This window comes from Periplaneta americana, chromosome 12 (genome assembly GCF_040183065.1).
Source record: "Periplaneta americana isolate PAMFEO1 chromosome 12, P.americana_PAMFEO1_priV1, whole genome shotgun sequence".
NCBI lineage: Eukaryota > Metazoa > Arthropoda > Insecta > Blattodea > Blattidae > Periplaneta > Periplaneta americana.
The window spans coordinates 122,793,225-122,808,312 of record NC_091128.1 but is presented as its reverse complement, the minus strand read 5'-3'; the positions used below and the strand labels follow the sequence as shown (position 1 = coordinate 122,808,312).

Below are 15,088 nucleotides of genomic sequence, written 5' to 3'. Positions count from 1 at the left end.
TTAAAATGCGATCATTTTGGTCCAGAAAGCACTCATTTGGTGCAATGACAATTCCTTTAACATGTTTCTTAATTGTTATTACATGCAACCATAGTTTAATGAACATTGACATCATTTATATTTAATGTGTATACTTTATTTTACTTGCTATATGTTTCCATTGAATTATGGTAATAACATAATTTTAACCCTTGTTGTTTTCTACGTATTCAGTCAATGGCGCTTAGCCCACTATGGTTCTGAACCCTTCAAATAACTTAAATTAAATTATATTATATTATATTATATTATATTATATTATATTATATTATATTATATTATATTATATTATATTATATTATATTATATTATATTATATTATATTGCATTATATTATATTATATTATATTGCATTATATTATATTACATTATATTATATTATATTATATTATATATCATATTATATTACATCACATTACATTATTATATTAGAAGTTACTGTAATAACATTATACTATTATGTCCATCTAGAGAAACTACACTTTCCAATGGTGAAATAATAATTAATTATACAAATCGGTTAATTTAGCTTCCGATATTACTTCATACAAACACAGAAACATTCTCTGTAGGCTATCTTTCATAGCTTTCGATTGTTGTTGTCCAAGGCTCCTTATAGACCAAGTCATTTGTTTTTTATTTCGTTACACGGCATTAGATGGCAGTTATTTTAATGTTAAAACTCATTTATCTCATTAAATATCAGTCCTATCAAAATTTTTCAAAGAATAAAACTTATCGGAAATTATTTTTAAAGAAACGTTTGTTATGTAACATTTTTCACAAAAATTAATAATACGCGAGATATTTCGATTTATTTAATTCAGGTCCCCTTATAACCCCCCTTTTAAATAATGTATTTTGAATGCAATATAGCCTAAAATCTAAGTTACAACGAACTTAATTTAGATTCCAATTTTCATCGAAATCCGTTCAGCCATTATCGCGTGAAAAGGTAACAAACATACAGACAGACAGACAGACATACAGACAAAAAATTTTTCAAAAAAGCGATTTTCGGTTTCAGGGTGGTTAATTATATATGTTAGGACCAATTATTTTTGGAAAATCGAAAATTACCAGAAAAATTTCGGCTACAGATTTATTATTAGCAGGGAACGGATTTATATGGACTAAAAATATATGAAATATGTAAATATATATGTAGTTATTTTTACCAAAATATGGAATTAAATATGGATTTTTACCAAAATATGGAATTAAATATGGACTTAAAATTATAAAAAAATGACTATGTACTTTAAATATTGGTACATTTTAATCAAACTAAACAAAAAATATAATGGACGTACCTTATCTTCCAATGTAGTTTCAACAAAACACAATTTTTATTGTCTGTTACCATAACAATAGGTTACAAACATTTCTTTCAAGTGCTGAAAAGTGAATCTTCTTCTATTGTCTCTGAGGATAGATTTATACTGACTAAAAGAGCGTTCGACGTCACAAGAAGTAACTGGTACATAATTCAATTTCACAATGTCTGCTGGGGATAAGTCCAAGTTAATCTTCACTGTTGATTCACCACTCATCACAGCAACAACCTTTTGTAGTTCTTCATATCCAGGGTTTTTTGAAAGTACAGTGTCCACCTTAGCTCTTACTGCATCTGCAACTTTACCTCTACCACGATTCAGTTGTTCCACAGTACTATTTATAATTTCAAAACTTTCAGATAGTGAAAGGTGCCTATTTTGGAGACTTTTGAGCGTTTTTATGATGCATGAAAATGTATGCTGAATGTGAGCTAAGTCATTCTTCACACTTATGTCACAGGTAACTGTTTTCGCAGTATCAATTGAGACTGCATCTTCAGAGTCCAATGCAAGGAGAACATTGTTAATAGAGTCTATATGTTCGGCATAATATTCAACTGCTTCTAGCCATGTACCCCATCTAGTTAAAATTGGCTTTGGTGGCAATGGAATTTCAGGGTACATTTCTTTCAACACGTTAACTCTACTGGGAGCTTTGAGAAATACTTTTTTCACTGATGAAATCAACAAATCTACTTTAGGGAAATTGTCTCTGACCACTTCTGCCACACGATGAAATGCATGCGCCACACAAGTAAAATGAGTCAATTTAGGATATACAACAGATAATGCTTGTCCAGCTTTGACCATATAAGGGGCAGCATCGCTAATAAAGAATAACACATTATCGTACATAATACCCTTTGGCCACAGGATACCCATAGCTTCGTTGAACAGTTTAACTATAGTTTTGTTATTGCACTTTTCTAGAACATCACAATGTAAAAGAATTCGTTCAGAATATTGTTCACTTAACAAACCGATAACTACATTACCAACAAGTCTACCTTCTTTGTCGGGAGTCTCATCAATGGAAACCCAAATTGAACTATCTTTAATTTCATCTCTTATCTTCTGTATTGTCTCATCGTAGATGGATGGAGCATACGTCTTCCTAAGTGTTGACTCATCCGGGATTGTATGTTGAGTATATTTTTCAAGGAATTCCCTGAAGACCTTATTCTTTAGTTTGTAGAGAGGAATATCAGCAGAGATGAGAGAACGGCACAGGTCGATGTTAAACTCAGATCTTACATTCGATGTTGTTGGTTGTGTTAAAAACAATTGTCTCTGCTTGGAATTTAGTTGTTTGTTGGCCTGATGTTTACTAGTTGTAATGTGTTGTTGCACCAGGAACTTTTGTGTAGATGATACTGCACACTGACACAAATTACAAAATAATATTTTATTGTCAGTTGATAAACCATCTTCTTTAAATTCTGAAATGTAACTTGTTAGTTTTGATTTTAAATTGACTGAATGACGTACTTTTGGCATATTTACCGTCTTTATAGTATGATTTACAAAACTGAACCTATGTGTACTCTGACTGGCATTTAACTGTTGAGCTGCACAACTGAAGTCTGTTAAAAATTTTAAATTAAATTAATACAGTTTTGTAACTTACTTTCCCATTGTTGATAGGACTGCTAATTTTCAAATAACTCTGATGTTAAAGGGATTACTGAACATGTGTTTAAATCTCTATTGTTGAAATGTATTTTTAAAAGTTAATGGAATTTTGTTTTGTTTTATTGTTAAACCTAATATAATATGGACTGTTTTATATGAAATATGGAAAATATATGGAAATTAACGAAAATATGTACTAAACTCTAAAATATGGAAAAATATGGAAAATAAAAGTAGGATTTTTCAACCCTACACATTGTGAAACATAAAGATAATGCAAAATATAAATTATATTAGCTTTATAAGTAAATATGTATTTACATATAAATCCTTTCCCTGATTATTAGTATTGATTACGGAGTTACAACACATTTTCGAAACGCGTCATAGTGAATGGAGCGCTAGGAATTTTTGTTGCCATAACTTCCTTGGGCAGAGAGCCCACTAATATGATAATGATACGACAAAAACACTGATCCAACACGAACTATGATAGCAACATGACAGCAAAGTGACCTGGTACTCACTGGACTGATTCATTCATACAACATGTCGTCGGAGGTTGAGGGCGTTCTCAATCTAGTTAATTTAGATAATTTCAAATTACAGTGACAGAAAACATAGGAGACGATTCTGGGTGCATCCTTTTTGGCATGCTAATTTAGAACAACGCGGTGCTTTTAATCTCTTCAAAGAATTAAATATATACCCAGAAAATTTTAAAATATTCTACAGAATGAGTAGAGAAACATTTAATCAGTTGGTACAGAAAGTTGGATCTGCAATTTATAAAAAGAACACTAACTTCAGGATTTCAGTCAATGCTGAAGAACGCCTTCTGATAACTATCAAGTAAATAGGTCTATATGTTTATACATCAGATAAATAATAATTGTTCGTTTCTCGTCCACATCAAAGTAAACATGTGTTTACAATATGTTTATAGGGTACAGGGGCCAATTACCGGACAGGTCCTATTTACGGACACTCCTCCTAACATTTTGTCATTTTGTGCTTATACAGAATCCTTTATACAGGGACATCATTTTATTTTTACTTCAATTTTTATTGTACCTGAGTTTTTTAATGTATTTCACTCCCACCCCTTCTACTAAGAAAGTTCCAACTCCACACAGAACCAAGACCGCAGATAGTAAGCAGTACTGAATTACTGAGTATAGTACGTTCCAGAAATATGTTCGCGTTTTCCAGTGACGAAAGAGCTTTCAATATTGAATCATATTTTCGCACAGGTACTGTCCGTTTGTCTACGTCGCATCCCGATTTCCCCCACCTGCTTCTGCTAGCCCCTCTGTAATAGCTGGGCTGTCTTAGCTCTTTTCTGAAAACATTAATTTCTCTTAGGAATTTGACGTTTACGTAATATTATACAGCTGTTTAATTTAACTTAAATAAAAGGGCCTCGTTAAGTAATTAACTGTCACGTGATTTCCTCCCTTTCTACAATCCTGCGGCATAACCACTTGGACGGACAGTAGATAGAATGTCTGAGTAATTTTATATTTTCGGGTAGGGCAGAAGTGAAGATTGAATTCACAGTACGTAGAGTAGGTACAGAATTATTTCAACATGAGTTACTAGTACGAAGGACGAAACTGGTAATTGGAATTAGATGCAATAGTCTATAGTGCGATAATATGCACAAAAAAACTGAAGCCTGTATCGAAATGAACGGCCACCATTTTCAAAATTGTGTTTAAATATTCATATTATGATTATTTTTCAATTTAACTTCTTTCTCTATAATGTACGCTAATGTGCTGTAGACAGTATAATATACACTGCATAATGAATACGTTCGCATGGATAACTCACTTCGTGAGTAAAAACACTTATTCTTAATACAGTACTGTACTTTGATTAAAGAAAAACCTAATGAAAATTATCAAACTCAAAATCGCGATATTTCCTAGTTTACGTAAATGGATGAACTACTTTTCTTCCTTCCTATACCTAGTAGAGTGATTTGTGTTTTACGCCAGTATCATCGAACTCCAGTCTTGGAGGGGGGAGCAAGCGGTGTTTCCGGTTCTCTAAAGGTATAGACATGTTAATATTAAAAATGTTAGTAAAAATAAGATGATGTCCCTGTATATTCCTTTAGCTAGTCAATGGAAATCAGTAATATTCTAGAGCTGATTGCAACATATGGGAGTAGATAGTGTATGAAATCCGAGCTCCAGATAGCTGAAAGTGAGCAAAGTTATTAGGATATCTTTATATTTCGCCCTGTTGTAATATTGAGCGGTAAATTATTCTGTGTAAAATGATTTTACAATAGGTTTGTTATGTTTTCAATCTGAAAAATATATGTAGTATCAAAAGACATGGCAAATCTTTAATAAGTTCAATAAAGGCTATAGGCCTATTGAAATTAAGATCGTCTCTCATCTTAACCCTTGTATTACCAACTCACAACTGATACAACAAAAAGTGGAGCATGCAGCACTGTGAGCGACACAACACAACACAACACAGATAGTGTCGAGTTGTTGTCTGGTCAGATGAGTGGGCTTCCGTTCATTTCATATTATGGGTTATATAAGAACATACACGTTAGCAACAAGCAAAGCATCAAATCCGTGTCGTGTTGCTGTCGCTTGTCGTTCCAGTGGGCGCTCTGCCTTAGATTACTGCATCTGAGGTTGTGGATGAAAGACATCGTGTATCAAGTTAAGGTACAAACACGCGAAGAGTTGCTTCAACGCATTCTGGATGCCGCAGCGACAATAAGGAACAAAATGTGAAGCTGCGAAAAGCTACAAGTGCGGTTCACACCCGTGCAGACCCGTTGCCTTGAGATTCAGGAAGGCATTTTCGAAAATGTGACTTAAATCCACTCCAAATAAAATTACTGATACATAAACAATCAATTGTTTGTATTTAATTATTCTTTGCATTTTTTTAGTGAAATCCTAGAATAAAAGTATTTTTTGCCGTTTTCAAATTACCGTAACTCCATAATTCTGAATGTGACTCCAATAATTGATTTACATTTTTTGTTCCAAATAACCTCAGGAATCAACTCCATAAACCGGGGGAGAGTTCGTGAATCAACTTGTATACAGAGTGATTCACGAGGATTTACTGTCACTTACGGAGCTTATTTCCGAAGACATTCTGAGCAAAAAATGTCATGTAAACATTTGTCCTAATCTCAATATTTTCAGAGTTACTGCACACTAATTTGAAGTTGTTTGTAAAATACCTTTTTTCTTTAGTTTTAAGGGTAAAAGAATATCACAGATAGAGAATTATCGATTCAGAAGTATCATTTTCTTAATTGGCTAGTGTTCTGAAGCTAAAAATATGTTGTTAATTGCTTTCTACAGATTTTTTTTTCAATTTTTAACTAAAAATTATACATTATTCTTACGCACTTACCACAAATATTTTTACAAATCATACGACTTTAGGAACTTGATTCTTTACAGTTTAATTATGTATCCTAATGTACAGTCTTGAAAAATTTACAAGAATGACGTGATTTGTAACAATTGTGTGATAAAAGCGTAAGAAAAATGCAATTTTGTAGTTAAAAATCGAAACAAAATTCTGTACGAAGCAACTATGGAATTCATAACACCTTTTTTGCTTCAGAATACTAGCTAATTAAAGCAATGATAACTTACTCCTGAATAATACATTCTCTATTTGTAATATTCCTTTTCTCTTAAAACTAAAGAATAATGGTATTGTATACATAAATTCAAATTAATGTAACTTTGAAAATATTGAGAAACATTTCATAGCGTGTTTTGGGACAGCCATTGATTTAATTCTCAATATGCTCAGTCAATTTAATAGAACAGTGTATTATGATAATAATTGATTGAGAGAATTTTAATTTTGTCCTTTAAATTTGCAGAAATTCGATCCGAAAAAATATAACTTTTCGTTCTCGAAAGGAATTTTTTTAATATTACATTTATTTGGATCAAATTTCTGCACATTTCAAGGACAAAACTAAAATTCTTTCAATCATTTATTATGCCTCTAATAATAGGCCTGCACTGTACTCTTAAATTGATTGAGCATATTGGAATTAAATGATTGGTTTTCCCGAAACACGCTATGAAATCTATACTAATAATAAATCTGTAGCCGAAATTTTTCTGGTAATTTTCGATTTTCCAAAAATAATAATAACCGCCCTGAAACCGAAAATAGCTTTTTTGCAATTTTTGTTTATATGTCTATCTGTCTGTCTGTCTGGATGTTTGTTACCTTTTCACGTGATAATGGCTGTACCGATTTATATGAAAATTAGAATATAAATTAAGTTCGTTGTAACTTAGAATTTAGGCTATATGGCATTCAAAATATTTTATTTCAAAGGAGGGTTATAAGGGGGCTCGAATTAAATAAATCGAAATATCTCCCTTATTATTAATTTTCATGAAACATATTACATAACAAAAGTTTCTTTAGAAATAATTTCCGATAAGTTTTATTCCATGCAAAATTTCTATAGGACTGATATTTAATGAGATAAATGAGTTTTAAAATTGCAATGACAACGCCATCTAAGACGGTGTAATAAAATAAAAAACAAATGACTTCGTCTATAAGGGGCTTTGAACAACAACAATCGAAGGCTATAAAACACAGCCTACAGAGAATGTTTCTGTGTTTGTATGAAGTAATATCGGAAGCTAAATTAACCGATTTCTATAATTAATTGTTAATTTACCATTGGAAAGTGTAGTGTCTCTAGAAGGACATAATGCTATAATGTTATTACAGTAACTTCTGAGTGAATCGAGGACAGGTAAGATTAAAATAGCTTCTTATGCACAGAAAACTTGATAGGCATTCGTTTCCTGTATTTTCTAAAATAATTTTTATGAGCAAATGAGTGGTCTCTGGATCAAAATGATCGCATTTTAATTTTTTTAATACAATTTAAATTAAGTAACATAATAAACGATTTATCCTTCTATCAAACACGAATGTTCCCGGATCAAATGTCCTATTTTAATTAGCTCTGTAATTACTTTCTATTTATTTCTAACGGGTGCAGCGGAGCGCACGGGTACGGCTAGTGTTTTATATAAAACAATGTTTATATCGAAAAGGAAGCAAAATCGAGAAACATTGCATTAAGCTGCTTCGTTTGAAATATCTCAAAGAATAACACTCTAAAATTAATTACATTACTTACGGTTCACTTTGTATAAGTCCTAACTGTATTCAGATACATAAAACAAGTGGACAGATATACACTGAAAGACTAAAATTAAGATAACTGGGAATGTAAAGACGAAATACACAATTAAATGGAGACTAACAATGTTTATTGCCACCGACGAGACGCGATGTAGTCTGGCAATACCGGATGCGGCTCATGACCAGAGAATACACTTGGGCGTGGGTTAAAATCCCACTCAAATTGATTACGTGGATTCAATTTATTGATGTTTTCTTCAACTCTAAGACGGATATCACGTAATTCTAAAGCGACTTCTCCAGGAACGTTGTAGTTGAGCCATAGCAGAAAGCAGTAGTAGTAAAAGTAGTATAAATAGTACAGTAGTGATTATGAATAATATTACTAGCTAACAATTTGTAAGATAGTTACTTGTTCTATTTCAATGTTTCATTCACTTTTTGAGTTATTTTTCTTTCACTCGATATAGGCTATTACATTCGTTGATCTGTTATTCATTTTGCTTTAAATCTTACCTTTCCTTTTGTAGACGACAAATTTAAGCTTTTGGTCTTATTTATTCTTTTAATTCTTACGGTATGTTTCACTGCAATTTAGGTTCGGATGTAGTTATTATGCTGGCTATAGTGGGTTGCTTTAAACTCTCACGGTCAGTCTTTGTACAAAAATTTCATGTGAACTGGATTATGAGATTTGGCTTTAAATGTTTCCTTCATTGTAAGACAATATTGAAGAATTTCAGTAGGCAGATCGATGGTCATATAAACGAATAGTTATTCGTAATTTCCACCACCTAAAGAAATTGAAGATGTATTCACAACATACTTTGCGCATCTATAAGTTATAAACACAATAATATTTGTGCGAAAAAAAAAACTATTTTTTTGCATGATCGTGTTATTTGCTGTATTGCAAATATATTATGTTTGCAGTTTTAAAAATATCATCGTGCAAAAAATATTGTACAATATATGATTGTGAAATACATTACAAAATCTCAGAAATTGAAAAAAGAGATCACATTTTACAGTAGGCTATTATAAAGTAACCTCTGATTAAGCTTTTGGTTGATATGTACAGTACAGATACGGAAATAAAATTTGGAGTTGCCTTATTGTAATAAGATTCCCATACAACACACTACGCATATGCAGTAAACAAGAGCCCCTGTATATACAGTATGCTACTTGTGGACAGTCGTGCGAAATTGTTACAGGTGAACTTGCATCAAGTCTCGCTCCAAATTTTAATTCCGTATCTGTACATCTATTCAGGCAATATATCTCACTTTACGATATGTGTCAGAGGAAGAACAATGTATGCATCTGAAGTCTGATGAGTGTAATATATTACTAGTCAGAGATGTATGCAATGGAGAGGGAAAGGAACTGGCCACCATACCCCATTATCTCCTGTCTTAGTTGCCTCACGAGCGTTGCCTTACTGGTATCTTCGGACAGTTAACTACACAACACAAGCACATAAAGACTGCATTTTATTGGCATTTGTATCCTACAAAAATTCTCTAATTTAACAAATCAAACGTTCAAAGTTGTAAAATGAAAAAAATAACCAAGGAAAAACAAAAGTAAGAACAGTAATGCGTAGTTCAGAGAAAAGTTTTAACACTTAAAAATAATCTCTGGGAAAATTTTCAGAATTTGATATCAAACTACAAAATTTGTTACTGCAAGGAATGTTCTTACTAATGAAAATTAAAGAAAATTTTCTGTTCATCTGCTTGCTTCTTTGTAATAATTTTAATATAAATTATGCCTATAAACACTTCTGCATATTTTTTAAACTGTGTACAAACCACCAGCAAAGTTCAGCGGATCCGGAGTTGCGGTTGGGCGCGGGTCCGATCTTCGCTTGGGCTGATTACCTGGTTGGGTTTTTTCCGAGGTTTTCCCTAACCGTAAGGCGAATGTCAGGTAATCTATGGCGAATCCTCGCCCTCATCTCGCCAAATACCATCTCGTTATCACCTATCTCATCAACGCTAAATAACTTAGTAGTAGTTACAGCGTCGTTAAATAACCAGGTTAAAGAAACTGTGTATTCTGACGCTAGCGTTTCTGGCGCGTTTCCTTGAATGCAATGCACAGTTTGCGAGCATCTGTTGATAGTGTAGCTGAGAATGGTACCACCTCCTATACACGTCACGTCAGCAATCTGCCAACCATAGTTGTCAGTCTTGCTGCCCAGACTGCGGCAAAAGTAAGATACTCGCACTTAACTTTCCTGTGGTGTGTCCTTGAGTACAGTGTCCAGTCAGTGAGTTTCTGTTGCCACTGCAACTGAGAATGGTACCTACACCTAAATACACGTCACATCAACAAAATGCTAATCACAATTGTTAGCTTTATCGTCCATAGACTGCTACATAGTTCAAACACTCGCACTTCGGTTCCCTTTACCTATTTCACATGCCAAAAACGGTGCGCGGCCTATCAGATACCTCTTAAAATATATGCCTATTTGGTCTTTTCACTAAGAAGTATGAATCGCTTATTTAACGAGCGCTATATCAAAACAACGTTATAATGCGTCCATGGAATTGGTGATGGCGATATGATATTTTGCGGGATTAGGCGGAGGAATCGGCATGAAATTACTTGGCATTCGCCTTATAGTTGGGGAAAAGCTCGAAAGATCTCAAACAATTAGTTAGCTCAAGTGTGAATCAAAGCCACGCCTAATCTCAGCTCAGGATCAGCAGGCAAACGTGCCTAACGCCTGAACTACGCACGTGGATTTTATGAAGAAAAGTAGTGCAAGAGAATATTAACATCAATAACAATAACAATAATAATAATAACAATAATAATAATAATAATAATAATAATAATAATAATAATAATAATAATAGGCTACTTACTCACTTACTGGCTTTTAAGGAACCCGGAGGTTCATTGCCGCCCTCACATAAGCCCGTCATTGGTCCCTATCCTGAGCAAGATTAATCCAGTCTCTACCATCATATCCCACCTCCCTCAAATCCATTTTAATATTATCTTCCCATCTACGTCTCGGCCTCCCCAAAGGTCTTTTTCCCTCCGGCCTCCCAACTAACACTATATATGCATTTCTGGATTCGCCCATACGTGCTACATGCCATGCCCATCTCAAACGTCTGGATTTAATGTTCCTAAAATAATAATAATAATAATAATAATAATAATAATAATAATAATAATAATAATAATAATAATAAAATTCATACATAGAAATCGAAATAATTTTGAATTGTGTTCTCATAATTATGAAATAAAAGGTATAAATTCTTTAAGATTGCTTGAACCAAAATCCAACAGTATTTAATCGTAGTAGTAATTTAGGTCCAAGAATATAAACGAATTTATATTTAAATATCCTAGTCCTGTCAATTATAAGAGTTCTAGTATTAAATTTAAGAAGTTACATATGGATTTTATAAATAATGAAACACTCTGAATTTAAATTTATATATTCTTTTGCGTAACTAGACGTAAGAGAAATTGTATTAAGGCTATATACTTCTTAACTTCAATTCAGGAATTCGCCTCTGAGCACGAGTTCTACAGGGACATCATTTTATTTTTACTTCAATTTTTATTGTACCTGAGTTTTTGAATGTACTTCACTCCCACCTCTCTACTAGTAAACTTCCAACCGTTCTCCCACAGAACAGAGGCCGCGTATGCAGTACTGAGTTAGTGAATATAGTACGTTCCAGAAATATGTTCGCGTTTTCCAGTGACGAAAGAGCTTTAAATATTGAATCATATTTTCGCACAGGTAGACTACTGTCGTCGTCGTCCATTTGCCTACGTCGCATCCTGGTTTCCCTCACCTGCTTCTGTTCGCCCCTCTGTAAAGGCTAGTGGCTGGGCTGTCTTAGCTCTTTTCTGAAAACTTTAATTTCTATTAGGAATTGGACGTCTACGTAACATTATACAACTGTTTAAAATAACTTAAATAGAAAGGCCTCGTTAAGTAATTAACTGTCACGTGATTTCCCCTCCCCCTTTCTACGACCCTGCGACAAAACCACTTGGAAGGACTGTAAATAGCATTTCTGAGTAATTTTATCTTTTCGGATCGGGCAGAAGTGAAGATTGAATTTACAGTACGTAAGGTACTCTTTTATAGAGCAGGTACAGAATTATTTCAACATGAGTTACTGGTACGAAGGACGGAACTGGTAATTGGAATTACGTACAATAGTCTATAGTGCGATAATATGCAAAAAAGAACTGGAGCCTATATCGAAATGAATTGCCACCATTTTCAAAAATGTGTTTAAATATTCATATTATGATTATTTTTCAATTTAACTTCATTCTCTATATTGTACGGTAATGTGCTGTTGGCAGTATAATATACACTGCATATTGAATACGTCTGCATGGAAAGCCGAGTTCGTGAGTAAAAACACTCATTGTTAATACAGTACTGTATTTTGATTAAACAAAAACCTAATGAAAATGATCAAACTCATAATCGCGATATTTCCAAGTTTACGTAAATGGATGAACTACTTTTCTTCCCTCCTATACCTAGTAAAGTGATTTGTTTGTATTTTACGCCAGTATCATCGAACTCCAGTATTGGAAGGGGGAGCAAGCGGTGATCCCGGTTCTAGACCTTCAATCCAAAGATATAGCCAGGTTGATATTAAAAATGTTAGTAAAAATAAAATGATGTCCCTGTACTCTTTCAGGGGTGAGCAAAAGTTTTTCTGTTTATTTTATATTTTATGTTACAATTATTAGCAAAATAAATAAATAAATAAATAATAATAATAATAATAATAATAATAATAATAATAATAACTATATTGTTTTTACTTTAGGATGAACCTCGAAAAGACACATTCTCTTGTACATTTCCCTACTCGTAACGCATATGAAATGATTGCTAAGTAGGCCTGCTGAACATGTGTAGCTTAACCACTAGCGCACTCAACACTTCTGATGCCATCCGAACAGCACTACTGTACATAAAGTGAGAGGGAAATGAGAGAGAAAGAGGAGTTTCCTACATCGTGCATGGTACATTACAAGGACTTGGAGCTTTTCTATTAGCTAGCTGGAGAGAGTATCAATCTGCGTGCAGTTGTACGCCCACTCCACACACTCCAGCACTGGCTCATCAGCTAATGGGGCATGCAGCAAAATAGTCCCTGTAGTCCTAACATCTATGCTGCTCAATGGAGCTGGGATGTTCGTCAGGGTAGGGGTTTGCATTCAGTTCAAGGGATGGGGGTTTGGTTTGCTTGTTTGGGGGAGGAGGAGTAGAAAAAATCTCTTTTTCTCTCTTTCGTCCTTGATCCTTGAATAACAGCGCAGAATCCTGCTCTTATGGTACAGTCTGATAACGAACATTTATAATTTTTTCTCTGATTGTGAGCTTTATTCAAAATTTTCATTCCGCAGGAACGAATCCCTTAACGATCTTACTGACGTAACAGTATTCCACATACTCGAGTCCTTCCTACCTTGAAAGTAATATTTGTGTTTCATTTCGAACGCCGGTCGATGCTACTTCATTACTAGACGTACTTTTACACTGTCAGAGTAAGGTGTCGGTTTTTCGCGTTACAGGCCTCTGTTCAAATCCGAACAATCAAATCGTAGGCCTAATTACTAGTGGACACGGAAGATTTCTATTTTCCCCTTAATTTTGTTTCGACAATAAATTATCACTAAATAATAACAATCTTCATTACCATTATCAACATCACCATCATCCTTATTATTAATTCTGCCGACTATTACACTTGTAGTACGTCATACTACTTTTGACTGATGTCGTGTGATTAATCGATCAATTTCTTTTGTAAGATTAATCGATCAAAAATATTTAATCGAATAATCGAGTCGACTAAAATTAATCGGTTGTAGTTGATATTAATTTATTATTTTGCTAATACAAACTCATACTAAAAATTCCGACAATATATCTCTCTCGGAAATTGCGTACTTAAAAGCACAATAGTACTGTTATTTTCTAACTGTAAACCAGGTAGTGTAGAGAAAATCTTTGCACAAACACTTGAGAAAGAGATGGAGATATGAGGACAGTGACCTAGTCTACCTCTATTGAAAGTTGAAACACAATGCGAAACCCTTAAGTTTTATGGTTTTCCAAGAAAACTTCCCCTTGTTGTCAGCTCATCTTCCTAGCATATGAATACATATTTTTCTGGGATTCGTCCCCCTCATCCCTTATAAAATAGCCATGTCTATGCTGTGTGCAAGTGAAAGCGTAACTACCTTCTACTCTTTCTAAAATCTGGTAATTCGATTACAATAGGGGTCAGTCTTTTGTTTCGACCGCTCTAGTTTCGCAGTTGCAGTTTCTGTACTGAATTTATATATGAAGGTTGTGTGTTTAGTTTGATAAAGAAAAAAAAATCAGTTTTCTGTGGTTTGTGAAAAGTGTAAACTCCATTATGTCGTATGAGTATTTGAGAGGTAAACTCGGTGAAACGTTTGAATTTAATTGAATGATCGTGGAGAAGTGCTTGACAGAAAAAAAGTTTTTTAGGGCCGTATTCATAGACATTCTTAGCGCGGGCTTTCGGTGGATGATCAGCAAACTAAGGTTTTTCGTATTCATAAATCAGTGTTAGCGACATGATATGAATCCTGTTTAGCACGCTCGTAGCGCGGGCTGGCGAAATGTCTATGAATAGCACCCTAGGTGTTTAGTGATGCAGGGAACATTGTTGCTAAACGTAGATCGGTACTTAATTTGGAGCTTGTGAATGCACTCACATGTTTAATATATGGATGAAGCAGTATTAACTAGGTGAGTCTTCATACTTTTTCTTATTTATGTTTGTCTCAAAAATTCCCGGAGAAATTAATCGATTAAATTCAAATCGTTAATCGATTAAATA

General features: G+C 33.7%; 1 protein-coding gene across 6 annotated transcripts in view; it reads right to left on the bottom strand.

The window, feature by feature from the left end:
- The window catches only part of LOC138710867 (uncharacterized), a 2,470,114-nt gene that overhangs the window by 1,347,074 nt on the left and 1,107,952 nt on the right, over positions 1-15,088 (bottom strand). The window lies entirely within an intron of this gene.